Source organism: Rhagoletis zephyria, unplaced genomic scaffold (genome assembly GCF_001687245.7).
Source record: "Rhagoletis zephyria isolate East Lansing unplaced genomic scaffold, Rhagoletis_zephyria_1.1 Rzeph_scaffold_00756, whole genome shotgun sequence".
In the NCBI taxonomy this organism is placed as follows: domain Eukaryota; kingdom Metazoa; phylum Arthropoda; class Insecta; order Diptera; family Tephritidae; genus Rhagoletis; species Rhagoletis zephyria.
The window spans coordinates 10,881-22,315 of record NW_016157840.1 but is presented as its reverse complement, the minus strand read 5'-3'; the positions used below and the strand labels follow the sequence as shown (position 1 = coordinate 22,315).

The following is an 11,435-nucleotide window of genomic DNA, read 5'->3' as shown; positions in this document are numbered from 1 at the left end:
GACGTTAAGGGGAACTTAACGAAGGTTCATTGTCCGGCGGGATACATTAGTTAACGGCTTAGCTGTTGTTAATATATACGAGCATTTATGAGTGTATATACATGTATGTACATATGCCAGCATTAGGTCCGTTCACCAAAAGTACGAAAAACTATTTAGGCTGAAGGCCTAAACATGCCGGCCCCCTTGCGGCAAGCAACTTCTACAAACTTGACCGCGTTTCAGCTATCAGGCACATTTTTTCGGTTGGGAGAATAGAAAAAATTTTAATCTAGAAATATTCGTTTGCATTCCAGCAGCAGCTTCGGCGTCCAACAAGTTCGTCCTTCTTTCTTTGTAGCTACTACAGGAGTGAAATTGAAAGAAGCAATTAAAGAAATAGACGTGGTTACCATTCAAATGCACTTTGTTCACGACTTATCTTATATTTATATAAAAATTCATTGTTTTTTTTCAAAAGAGATAAAATCCATTTTAAAAAAATTATGGCTATAATTAAATTTCATTTAAAAAAAACTAGGCTCTGCAGACTCCGGAAAGCACCCATCCAAAGATTGTGCTCTGAGCCAGCAGAGGCCCGAAGGTATTCGGAAGAATGCCGGGTAGCAGAATATCGGCGTATACGTCGGTGCCAAGTACCAGACGTATCGGCGCGGACTCGTAAAATTTAGGATCCGCTAACCGGATATGTGCGTACCTTGCGGCGACGGTCGGATCTACACTGCTACTTGGCGCTACTCGGTGGAAATGGGGCGTAACCACGGCTTGGGTCGCAACTCGTTTATTTTGGCCGTGTTTCCCTCGCAGACATACGAGACTGCCCGTTTGCTCGCCGACTCGTGTTTGCTTTAGCCGTAGCTCGCAGGCCAGATCCGCAGATACAATTGTCGTTGGAGCGCAGACGTCGATAATCGCGCGGACTAAACGCAAGCGCCCTCCCGCCTCCACTTTAACCACGGCCGTCGGAGGAATAGCTACCATAGGGAGGAAGGTTGGCCCTACCATGGGGTTTTTCGCCGATAACCCATGTGGAACGCGCTTGGTAGTGATAGCTGGCGAGGCCTAGTCGCCAGTCTATCTTCATATGCGGATGGCGATGGGTTGCGCGAAGATCGCTGCAGGCGGAAAGACCGAGTTTCCGCTCTGCAGTCTCGTCGGCGTCGCTGATGCGTTCGCTGTCGTTGGTGTGGTTGCTGTCGTTGGTGTGGTCGCTGTCGCTTGTGTGGTAATTGGCGATTATGCGGTCGTTGATGATCGCGCTCGTGTTGGAGTAAGGGTCGGAAAGACCTAGTTTCCGGTACTCTTGCAGTAGTCAGGTGGAGAGGCCGAGTCTCCACTCCGAACTCTATAATCTCGCCCTCTTCAATATCTGGACGGAGAGGCCTGGTCTCCGTTCCAGAATCAGACGCGTATAGCGAGATCGCCGCCTCATAATTATCGCGCTCCTCTTCTTCGACTTGGACGCTCCAAGGCGTTTGTGCTTCGTATGCGGGTCGTCGAGCTTCACCGAGGGGAAGCGTAGTGTGGTGCTTCTCACCGCATCGACGGCATCGTCCTTCGCTGGTACATCGTTCGGTTTCGTGATCTGTGGCTAAACAATTTCCACAGTATCGACCAAGTAGCGCTTCTCTTAGCTTTTCTTCAGGTGTTTTCGCGCGAAAAACCGGGCATACCCTAATTGGGTGGTTTGCGTCACATAAGTGGCACGGCACGACGAAGCGATGGGCATTCTTTGTGGCGTTTCGCTTTACTGCACTGAAGCGGGTTATGGTTGTCTGAAATACGTTTTTTTTTTTTTATTTAGGTGCCTCAGTTAAGTTATATATATATATTTTTTTTTGGTTTTTTTTTACGTTATTGTTGGGTAGCGAGCAATTAAATATATAAAAGTAAAAACGAGTCGGCGAGAAAGTTTCGTTTTCCTTTTGCAAATCTTAAAATTTACGATCTAAACAGGGCGTTCTTGGGCATATCGAAATTGGAAACTGGGACGTGTAAACGCAGAATTACCCATGTATTTCGGTTGATGGGTCACACCGGTACTATATATTTTCCTATGCAGGGTTGTACCGGAAGACAAAAAAATAAATGTTTACCTGACATTATGATAATTTTAACAAATTTCAAAGGCAATCATGAGAAAGTGTCAAACTGAGGGCATTCGCAAGAAATTTGTTTTTGTTCAGCTGATTTGTTATTTTTTCCAAATAGCTGGCATAAATTCTGCCAATGTCAAACAAAACTTTCTTTGTACTTTGGAGACTTTTGTTTAGCCAAGATCGACACCCAACAGCCGAAAAAAAAGTTGCGGTGCCACTGTATGTGACCATTGCTCATATCCCAAAAAAATGCAAGCGTAATATAAAATTTTGGTAAAATTCTTATGTACCATCCAATTCGTTTTGCGCAAAAGAAAGTAGAGTATCTAGAGGCAAAATTAGTGCATACGTATCTGAATACGACACGGCAAAAAGAAGACAAAAACTATTTGCAACGATAGCCTTCTTAATGGCTGACAACAAACTGCGATAATTTAACCGACCTACTACGTGCACCTGGTGGCATTTATTTAAGTGTGGTTACTTCTGTCTACAAGTGGCAATTAATATAATTTATTTTTATGAGTGATTTACATTACAAGCATGTGAAAAAAAATAACTATTTCTCCACTAACGAGAAATAGATGGCGCCGCTGGAAGTTATGTAGTTGCGGCTTTAGGCGGAGACTTAAGTTGACATTTCTACTCAGCGGCTCACATTACGATTTCCTGAATGAAAAAAAATCATTCAATCGATGGCCACATGGAGTAAAAACAGTAAAATTTGTGAGTATGCCTTTTATTTCTTATATAATGTTTAGTAACTGCTCTAGTTCTTCTATATTTCTTTTCTTTTTCCTTATCAGTGCAATGGGAATGAATGCAGTTAAAAATTATCGACAAAATTACAAAATATTTGTAAAAATTTAAAATCAATGGACATGAACGGCCTGATCGTCTTCAACAGCGCTAATGATGTCGTTTTCCAGCAGCTTAACGCAGCACTTGCTGAGCACTTCTTCGCTAAAAACGCTGGCCTCTTTCCAGAAAATGCAACTGCAGCCTCCATTGATGGAAATGTCATCTTGCATATTATCAGCCCCATCATCAATTCTTAACGTTTAATGCATTGCCAATTCGACCATACATATTCAAGTTTTCAGTGTGACAATGGACTTAATTTTGCATTCGGTGATTTGCTCGGATACTCGTTTGTAAAAATAGGTCAACGTCCAGTAGACACACTCAAGCGTCACCTTGGAGCAGCTATTGCACTTGCCCGTAATTTTTACGGTGCAAATTTATTTGCCACACAAGCGAGCAGCCTACAAGAAGAGCTGCTTTCCACTTGCTTCGCAAGTTATGAAGACCATTTGTGGGATGAAGAGCAAACTATGTTGCTCATGTTGCTTACCAACAATGAACTGAAGCGTGTGGTGAGCACTGCCCTCAATGGTGCATTGGAACATCTGCGGGATTTGGGCCATCAGCGTACACATGCTTTGCTTATCGAATCACACAAATTTGTCGCTTCTACTTCGTCCAAGCAAGCCCTCGCTTTGAGTCCATGCGATTTGGTATTTTTGTCGTTGCTTGCGCGTTCTCTACAACGTGATCGGCGACCACTCAACCGTTCCGTGGCCGTGTTTTTGCAGGGCGCATCACATGATCCCCATTCTGGATGTGTGCCCTGTACTACGCATCTGTCGCAACTTGCCAAAGGTATCTTATTGGTGCAGGTGATCGAATACGCTAGTCTACAAGTAGCAAGCAGTATGTTCGATACGTTCTTCGTACTCTAGAAGATAATAACGTTGCAAGTACAAGGTGACTCGGATGCAATGAGGCCCACTTATGAAAGCTAAGAGTCATTTGTTAAGCAGACATTAGATGCACTAAAACGTTCTAAGTTAAAAGGTGGTGAATTGGATACTTCACTGAAAAAGTTTGTTAGTAAATGGGAAAACTTGAAGAAAATTTACGGAGTTTTTTTTTCGTTCAGTGGAGCGAGAGCTGTTAGTGGGGATTGAGTCCAATGTGCCAGCATTCATGGATGAATTAAAACAGTTGTTTACTTTAACTTGCTGTGACAGTTCGTCAATAGCTTTGGATCAGTTGCCAGAGGTGGCATCCTTAGTTGAAGGAAAGATGCTGGGGATTACAGAATTTTTAGCTATTACGGCAGAACGCAATATATCAATTGATGCCTATTTGGAAGATTTTCCTGGACTCATCCATTTTGCATATGTTAATCGCACCACTGGTCTCATGATTGTACCCGATTTGCGCGCTAATCAGTTGACTTCTAAAGAGCGTTTATGGTCGATGGTTGAACTCTCCCGTAACTACTTAAAGAAGGGCCACTATACTGTTATGTGGAAAGATAAAGTATTTAATTACTCATATTTTCTTTGGTTTGAAGATCAATCGGGTGGTCATATGAAACTAGTTGACTTGCAGCAACATATCGCCGCTTCGGCATCGTCAAGTAATTCATTTAAACCACAGTTCGAACCAGGTTTGCTTGCTGCGGACTACTACCAACAACTTACTGAAGTGTGCTTTCCAAAGCTTCTCCAGGTAAAATTAAATGCTACGAACTCTTCTGTATTCACTTGGGTTTAGTTACGGCAACTTGTGCTGTGGAGCATTCACGACGTCTTGTGGCCACCATAGCCGACGTACTAGGCGATAATAATTAATGAGCGATAGTGGACGTATCAATTTCCCTTCATTCTAGTTTATCGAGATTCAGCAATGCATTCCAAAGATATTCATTTGAAATATTTTTACGAAATTGTTTATTTTTAAAAGTTTTCATATTTTTAACTTAGCTTTAACATTTAATATTTACCACGAGCATTGCGGAACAATGCATGCGCTTTGTTTAAAAATAAATCAGGCATTTAATTAAAAGCGTTAAAAAAATTAAAGTTTTTTTTTTTGAATATTACGTATTTGCCCACAGACGCGCCTAAATATATAAGCGATGGACGATAATTGTCCGAAAATTTCACTGTAAAAGCGCCTAACACGCAAACATGTATTGTTAACGGCCGTGATCTTAAAACACTTCAACATAATGAGCGATGGGCAGTATCGATACCAAAAATACTCGGAACTCGATTCTCAAAAGGATCGACAGTAACCAATTTTTAAAAGTATCGATACTGAGTACTCCAAAGCAGCATTCAATCGACGTTATTTGGGATTAATATATTAATTTGAATAAAGTCCTGCCAGCTTGTGAGATTTTCTTACTATGCATTGAAATGTTACCAACATATGTATATGTAAAGAAAGTACTCGAATCTCACAAGTACTCGATACTCCCAACACTAAACATAATAGAATGGATTTGCATTATACCAAAGACTCAAGCATACATTCCGAATTATGTCACCTTTGCCCAGGTGAGGACTTAGCATCACACCTTGATCCGCAGGTGAGTGATAAATTTAACGTGATACCATGTGTTAATAATTTCTGTAAACTCGATTTAGGAACCGAACCTTCTGTAACTAAATGGAAACGGCAGTTGAAATATACGGTTTGCAACGAGGAGCTGTCTTACGATTCTTCTATCTAATGGTTAGACTTCGAGGGTCTCCGCTATGTGTAGGTGAGTGATGAAAAGATTTTCATATGATTTATTGAACATGTTGTTAGAAACCCAGGCGAGTTGATATTGGGTGGTGTTATAGGACCGGCATATGTGTGTTTTTGTTGTTGCACCTTTTTTTATATTTCAAATACGCTTGTAGGCAATTGTGAAAATTTTTCGAACGCGACAGTATATATATATACTGGAATATTGTCGGCAATGGGCTGGCAATTGTCACTCTGACAAAATTGTCGCCACAATAGCGACAAAACTAAATAATCGCGTCGGAGAGCTTTCAGAGGAGAATTTAGTGAATTTATTTATATTGTTACGATTATCCTTGAAACCTCGTCCGGATTTCCCAAATCTCGGTTCGTATCGCTGGATTGTTAAATAAATGCAATCGATGACCAAATTGTAGTACAATTAACTTTATTGTACAACAAAGAATTTACAATACTCGCTAATAAAGTAAAAGCACTTTGTTAAAGCAATAACAGCGCTTAACTAACTTGGTAACACAATTAAACTTATATCTTGCTTATTCGCAACTCACTTCTCTGCTCACTTTACTTGTAGCTTGCTGTCTTGTAACTAACTCACCTCGCTGTGGCGGCGCCCTTATATACCTGCGCTGGCACTTATGGCAACTCTAGAACATTCGCCACACTGCCCTCCACCTAAGTCTGTTCGTCCCGATCAGACACACTTGCGGTTCCAAACGCTGCAAGCCTTTCCAAGTGGACCACCTTCATCTTGTTTCTTGGTCTCCCAACGGTCTGGATCCGATACATACACTATGTCATTTAGCCGTTTTACGACCTTATACGGACCTTCCCAGTTGCATTGTAGTTTTGGGGCAAACCTTTCTTTCGTTGTGGATTGTACAGCAACACCGAATCTCCTTCCTGGAAACCCTCGGAATTCATCGCCTTATCATACCTGGCTTTCATCTTGTCACTCATAATTTGTGTGCGCTGTCTCACAAGAGCATGTATCTCTCTCAGCTCCTCTTCCAGGATGTTTGACGTCTCTTTTCCAATCCTTCTAGCATCACCAGTCACCCCAAACTTCAGATCACTAGGCAAACGGAGCTCACTGCCGAATATTACCCTTGCAGGAGTTTTACCCGTTGTTTCATGCACTGCTGACCGGTATCCCATCAGGAACAAGGGTATGCGGACATCCCAATCTTTTTGATTCTTGTCCACGACCTTCCGCAAATGCTCTTCCAGGGTTNGGATGTTTGACGTCTCTTTTCCAAGCATCACCAGTCACCCCAAACTTCAGATAACTAGGCAAATGGAGCTCACTGCCGAATATTACCCTTGCAGGAGTTTTACCCGTGGTTTCATGCACTGCTGACCGGTATCCCATCAGGAACAAGGGTATGCGGACATCCCAATCTTTTTGATTCTTGTCCACGACCTTCCGCAAATGCTCTTCCAGGGTTCGGTTGAACCGTTCCACCATGCCGTCTGATTGGGGATGAAGAGCCGTCGTTCGAGTTTTCCGGATACCCAGTATCTGGCACATCTCTTGGAACACTNCCGCTACTGTTTTAGCTTCCTGGTTTGGAATCGGGTATACCTCCGGCCATTTGCTAAAGTAGTCCATAACAACAAGGACGTATTTGTTTCCCTGTGCGCTCAAAGGAAATGAACCGTCTACATCCATGGAAATCCGCTCGAATGGTGCTCCTGAGTTATACTGCTTCATCTGGCCATGACTTCTGGATTTCGGCCCTTTAGCTGCAATACACTCCCCGCAGTTAGCAGTCCACTCTGCGACCGATTGCCGACAACCAACCCAATAGAACCTCTGCTTGATATTTTCCAGGGTTTTCGTGATTCCCAGGTGCCCTCCACTAGGACCATTGTGGAATTCCTTGAGTACATCCGGAATTCTTACCCTTGGAACTACTATCAAGCTGCGGGAGCACTGGCCATCTTCGCTTTCCCATACCCTGTGCAAACAGCCAGATATTAATTTTAAGCTGTTCCATTGTGCCCAGTACGCCTTTGCGATGGGGCTTTCCGCTGCCATTTGCTCCTTAGTTGGCCTTCTGTCCACCTCCAGTCCATGCATCAAAAGCTCCAGATCTGGATCTTCCTGCTGACACTTTCGTAGCTGTTCTTCCTTCCACTCTTCCGCTGGTGTTATTGTCGTTAGGTGGACGACTATAATGTCCTTTTTCCCTCAGCTTTTGAGCAGTGTTTACATTCCAGGCTACATGGTCGGCGGGACATGGCATCAGCATTACCGTGGACACTTCCCTTGCGGTGCTCAATAGCGAAGTCATAACTTTGCAGTCTCTCAATCCACCGAGCTAGCTGTCCTTCTGGATTCTTAAACTGTAGTAGCCACTTCAGCGCTGCATGGTCCGTTCGAACTCGGAAACGTTGCTCATAGAGGTACTTGTGGAAATGTTTGACGCACTCCACCAACGCTAGTAGTTCTCTCCGAGTTACGCAGTAGTTCCTTTCTGGTTTTCCAATCGACCGGCTATAGTAGGCAACCACCTTCTCTTGACCATCAATTACCTGCGACAGTACGCCTCCTATGGCATAACCACTAGCATCCGTATCCAAAATAAACGTTGCACCTGGAACGGGATACGCTAGCATAGGTGCAGTACATAGTCATTCCTTCAGAGTCTGGAAAGCCTCCTCCTGCTCCTTGTTCCACTCGAAGGTTCTACTTTTCCTAGTGAGCTCCTGGAGGCTATTAGCAACGCTGGCGAAATTCGGAACAAATCGGCGGTAGTAGGTGCATAGCTCAAGAAAACTCCGTAGTTCGTGCAGGTTCCTAGGTCTTGGCCAATCCTTTACTGCTTATATATTTTCCTTCGCAGTACAGACACCCTCCGTTGTCAGCTTGTGCCCTAAGTAGTTCACCTCCTTCCTGAACAGTGAGCACTTTTTAGGACTTAGCTTCAGACCAGCGCCAGCTATCCTCTGGAAAACTTCTTCCAAATTGTTCAGGTGTTCCTAAAAGCTTTTACCCAATACGATAATGTCGTCTAGATACACCAAACATGTTTTCCAATGCAGTCCTTTGAGCACATGGTCCATAAGTCGTTCAAACGTGGCAGGAGCGTTGCATAATCCAAAGGGCATCACCGTGAATTGCCACAGACCGTCTCCAACGCTGAAAGCTGTCTTCTCCTTATCCTCGTCACTTACCTCCACTTGCCAATAACCGCTCTTAAGGTCGAGTGTTGAGAACCACTTTGTTCCAGTCAACGAGTCCAGAGTGTCATCGATCCTGGGAAGAGGATAGCTGTCCTTTTTCGTCACATCATTTAGTTTCCGGTAGTCTACGCAGAACCGCATTTGACCATCCTTCTTCTTCACAAGTACTACCGGCGAACTCCATGGACTCGCTGATGGTTCAATCACACCACTCTCGCTCATTTCTTTTATTATTTGGCTAACAGTTTCACGTTTGGCAAGTGGAACACTCCGAGGAGCTTGACGGATTGGCCTTGCATCGCCAGTATCAATGCGATGTTTCACAACGTTAGTCCTGCCTGGTTTGTCGCCATCCTTGTCGAATATGTTGCAGTATCTTCGGAGAAGTTCCTTAGCCTTGTGCTGGTATTTTTCTTCCAACCCTTCCGTCCATGCATTAATGTCTTCCGCAATGTCATTCTCGCCAATGGAATCGCTTTCAGGTAATTTTTCGCAGTTGAAGATTGCCTCTACCTCTCGACATTGCCCCAGTACAGTTCCTCTTCGGAGTTTGACTGGTGACTTGAACTCATTGAGCACTCGAACTGGGATGCGTCCATCCTTTTGCGTCTTAGCCAAGGTTTTACCAATAAGTACGTCCGGTGTAGAATTTTGTGTTGCTTCAACAACCCACAATTTGTTTGTCCCACAATCTCCATCAATCTTTGCCCACACAACTGCTTCTGACTTCGGTGGAATCTGCTCGCTTTCCTCTAGGATCACTCGCTTGCTGCTGTATGGACCATCATACCCAAACCGAAGGGGCACTTCCATGTTGTTATACGTCATAATCCTGTTCTTCATGTTGATCTTCATACCTTGATCAAGCAAGAAGTCTAATCCAATGATGACTTCATCCATAATCGCCGCGACTATGAACTTGTGTAACACCGTCACATTCCCTATTGCGACTTTGCATGTTACCTCTCCTACAACTTGGGTGTCCTCACCAGTTGCTGTCCTCAACCTTGCTCCAGGTAATGGCCTTACCTCTTTAGTGACCAAATCAGATCGAATGATGGAATGTGATGCGCCCGTATCCACAGTTAGTACTCGCTCATGTCCGTCCACATATCCACCAACAGTAACGTTGCTCGCTTTTCTGCCAATTCGCGAGACGGAGATTATGGGGCATTCAATTGCGGGAGCCAGCGCGCGCCCCTTGCTGCTGGCTCGTTTTAGTTTAACGACTGATCGGAGTCGGGCTCGTCATCCTCAGTCCTGCGTTTACGTACTGCCGAACTGTTTGACCTGTTGGAACCCGTCTTACAATCGCGTGCGAAGTGGCCTGGTTTTCCGCATCTAAAGCATTTCCTAGCACCATCCTTTCTCTCGGTTGCACCAGGAGTATTCTTCTCTGCCATCGACTTGTTTTCAGTGTTTTCAGGATTTCCAGGTGTCTCCACTTCTACTCGATGAGCTATGTAGGATGGTCTACTTAAGAGCGCCGCCGTTTCACGTGTCTGAGCATACGAGACGGTTTCAGCAAATGTTGGCTTTGGATTTGCATACGTCTCGCGCTTGGTATACACGTCCCGCATTCCGTTGATGAACCTCTGAATTTTTACTCTTTCGAGGTGCTCACCAGATGCATCTCCAATTGCCAAATGAGCCAACCTTTAAACCTCGGAGGCTAATTCCTGCAGAGTCCGGTGGATTTCTGGCAGCGATTCTCCAGCTCCATCTGGTAAATCTGTCTCCTGTGCTCGGTACCATAACGTCTTTCCGCTGCACCCATTAATGCACCGTAATTGTTCCTTTCACAGTCAGGAATTGTCTGCAAGATATCCGCTGCAGGTCCTTTTAATGCAACGAATAGTGCAGCGGATTTATCCTCCATGCTCCAATGATTTGCTGCAGCCGTGTTTTCGGACTGGAGCTTAAAGACTTGGAAAGGAATCGTGCCGTCAAAGGATGGAGTCTTTACCTTGTGAGCACTTGTCGAAGTTGCTGGACGATTCATCTGCAAATCTCGGAGACGACCTTCCAACTCTTCTACCTTTGCTTCGGCTTTCTCCTGAATTAGCTCTTCGATTTTATCTTGTCGTTCCTCGATTTTATCCTGTCTCTCTCTGAGTTCCGCGTTATCTTTGAATAAATTCTCTTGTAACTAAGTAATCTTTTCATCTAGCTGCGATGACATTTACGTTTTCTGTGCTTCCAGCTGCGTTGACATGCGTGTTTCCTGCACTTGCAGCTGGGATGAAATCTGTGGTGACATCTGTGTCATGGCAGCCAATAACGTGTTCAAGTCCATAGCTGGTGATGACGACGGAGCCGTTTGCTGTTCATCAACCTTCCCGGATGTCTGCTGCATATCCTTCGACGAACAAGCGGCCTCATCCTTCTGTTCATCCTTTGCGGATGCATCGTCAAGTTTATCCTGGAAGTCGTATTTGTCCACGTCGATGCCTTCTGCTTCCATAGCCTCTCGCAGCAGTGATAGTAACTCCACTTTTCTCCCGGAGGTTGCTAAATTTCGCTTCTCCAACTCCTGTTTGAGTTCCTCAATCTTTAAGTCCTGAATTTTTGCCATTTTCAAAAGTTTATCCTTCGGGA

General features: G+C 44.2%; 1 pseudogene; it reads left to right on the top strand.

Moving 5' to 3' along the window:
- Positions 1-2,980: 2,980 nt before the first annotated feature.
- LOC108361395 (Hermansky-Pudlak syndrome 1 protein-like) lies at positions 2,981-4,956 on the top strand (annotated as a pseudogene).
- The last annotated feature ends 6,479 nt before the right edge of the window (positions 4,957-11,435 follow it).